Source organism: Rhinopithecus bieti, unplaced genomic scaffold, assembly GCF_001698545.2.
Source record: "Rhinopithecus bieti isolate Rb0 unplaced genomic scaffold, ASM169854v2 scaffold_11964, whole genome shotgun sequence".
Taxonomy (NCBI): Eukaryota; Metazoa; Chordata; class Mammalia; order Primates; family Cercopithecidae; genus Rhinopithecus; species Rhinopithecus bieti.
In genome coordinates, this window is record NW_016807677.1 from 5423577 (window position 1) to 5426663 (window position 3087).

Genomic DNA, 3087 nt, shown 5'->3' on the forward strand with positions numbered 1-3087 from the left:
CCCCCAAATTCATATGTTGAAATCCTAAGCTCCAGGATTATAAAATTAGAAAGTCAGACTGTAATCCCAGCACTTTGAGAAGCCGAGGCAGGTGGATCACCTGAGGTCAGGAGTTCGAGACCAGCTTGAGCAACATGGAGAAACCCCATCACTAATAAAAATAAAAATTATCTGGGCATGGTGGCGCATGCCTGTAATCCCAGCTACTCGGGAGACTGAGACAGAAGAATCGCTTGAACCCGGGAGGCGGAGGTTGTGGTGAGCCAAGATCGCACCATTGCACTCCAGCCTGGGCAACAAGAGCAAAACTCCGTCAAAAAAAAAAAAAAAAAAAAAGGAAAGTGAGGCCTTTGGGCAGTGATGAAGCCATGAGGACAGAAGGAGACAGAACCCTCATAAATGGGATGGATGAGTGCCCTTGTAAAAGAGGCCCAAGGGCACTCATTCACCCCATCCACCATGTGTGAACACAGTGAGAAAGTGCCATCTATGAAACAGAAAGCTGGCTTTCACCAGATGCCAACTCTGCCAGCACCTTAATGTAGGACTTCCCAGCCTCCAGAACTGTGAGAAATAAATTCTGTTTGTAAGCCACACGGTTTATGGTATTTTGTTATATTAACAGCATCCCAGATGGACTAAGACAACCCCTAATATCCATTACTACTCATTTCCTTACAGTTTTCAACAATGAAAAGGATAGAAATAAATGAAAGATTTAGGAGGTACATCAGGTGGAACTTCCTGACTCCGAGGAGGTAAGGAATTCAAAGAGGCTGCTGTAGATCATTTTTCAGGAAAGCTATAAGGCAAAGGGACACCCTGCCCCCACCCCGCCCACTTGGATTGGGCACACTCCTGCCTAGAGGCAGGGGGAGGCACCAAATGACCTCCAGAGGGCCCTGCTAGCCCAGGAAGCTGGGAGCTTCTGGTGCAGCCGCTGCTTGGCTGCAGATGTTCCCTGTCATCAATCACACAGTGCATCTGTTTGCTGTGCCGCTTGTTTAAAGAGTGAGGCATTTGCTAATTGAAAACTAAAAGATCCATCCGTCTCACTCACAGCCAGCATGAAATCCATTTGGCCATGTAAGATTGGGGCAAAAAAGGCAGCACAGAGCTACAGTGTCCTTGGGTGGGTGCACCTTATGGAGCTCATCTTCTTGCTGCTTCTGCCTCCTGATGAACAAGGCTCCCCTCCCCACCCCAGAGCAGCCAGGGATGGCCCATATTACCATTGTCTAACATGTCCTCATCTATTTTTCTCAGTAAAGGCCAGAGAGATCGTTATTTTTAGTCCCCACTTAAAAATGGAGAAACTGAGGCTTCACGAGATCAGACAATTTGGGCAAGCCCACACAATGGGTAGGTGACCAAGGCGGAACACCAATCCAGGTGCTCTGGCTAGTCTGACCCATCCCTGAACCTATGTAGAGGTGCTGAGTTGGGAGGTACCAAGTATCCCCTTAAATGGATTAAACCTAGGAGAGAATGGCCCAAGGATATACAAGGGAAACACTGGGATGGCAACCATATCTGTAATGTCTGATCCCTTAAAGGCAAGTATGGCAACATTCTAGGACTCCTATTGATGTAATATCTCCCTATAGAGCCTGCAGGCAAATGGAGGCCAGTCCAGATCAGCAAGATCCAGGGGCAGGAGCAGGGAAGGGTCATGGTGGGGTGAGGTGGGAGCCCACAGCTTCCTCTGCCCCAGTGCCTCCAGAGATGGCTGCGTTTGAGAGGTGCTGTTTTGTGGCTCTGGAGAGAGGGACGGTTCAGTGCTGGATTCTGTGGGATTTGAAAGGGCACTCCATCTCTCTGGGACTCAGTTCTCCCTTCTGAGGTGAGAAGGAATTAGATAAATGCTAAGGTCCTTTCCAGCCCTCACTTTCTGTAATTGTGTGTGTCATTGGAGGAAATGCTGAGATGAAGTTAATCCTTGTGGCCCAGGATGGCTCAACTCCAGCCATGCAGGGCCGACTCCCTGCTCTGCAGTCAGTCTTCTGCCCCTGCTCTTCCCTCTCGCTGGAGTGCTGTGCCATCTTCTCCCCTTGGTAACTGGTGTTGCTCCTTCAATGCCCGGTTCCTGTGAAGTCTTGCTTTTTTGTGCTTCACAGCACCTGTTTAAGCCTCAATTATTTCCCTGGGGGTCTCCTCTCTGGATTGCCAGGGTGCGGGATCAGGGGCCTGGTTTTCTTTCTGTCCGTGACTTCTGAATCTGACATAGAGTCTGGCAAACTGAGAACAGTTGGTAACTAATTGCTGCAGAAGAAAAAGAAAGAAAGAAAGAAAGAAAAAGAAAGAGAGAAAGAAAGGAAAGGAAAGGAAAGGAGAGAGAGAGAGAGAAAGAAAGAAAGAAAGAAAGAAAGAAAGAAAGAAAGAAAGAAAGAGGGAGAGAGGAAGAAAAGGGGAGAAGAACGAGGTTCCTCTGCAGCCCGAATGACAGTGGGCAGGGTAGCAGTGGAACACCCTTCACCACTCTATCTCTTTCTCCCTCTCCCCACTCCCTGCCTCACACACCTGTTTGGAGTCAAAGGTGAGCTGGAACCCCTGAGGCCTCCTTTTGCATTTCCATCTCATGTCAACTCCAAACAGGCTTTTTCCTTTGGATGAGTCCGGCAATGGAACTGACTACATAGATTACAAGACCTGAAGTCAGAAAACGGATGCGGACCTCTTCCGACACCTCCTCTCCTTGCCTGACTTGCTGGATGGGTGGTGCCTCCCGCAACCCTAGGCTTCCAAGTCCTCAAAGGAGAAGACTGGCGAGCAGACGGTGAGGACCCAGGCTGCAATCACAGCGTGTTACTCTGGGTGTGGGTGGGAGCGCAGTGGGCGGTCGAGGGTTGCGTTCTTGCCTCAAAACAAGGGATGGCGGAATCCCCCAACCCCTCCTACCCGCCCCAGGCCGGGGAGCGCCGAGGAGTCACAGCTCCTTCGGTGGGGGGCGGGGCGGGGGCGGGGCCTGTGTCAGGGGCGGGGCCCCGGGCACCTCCCTCCCGCGCTCTCCGTGCTCCCCGCGCTCGGGCGCCGCGGAGCTGTCCAGCTTCAGTGCCGAGCCGGCAGCCTCCCGCGCGCACCGCGCCG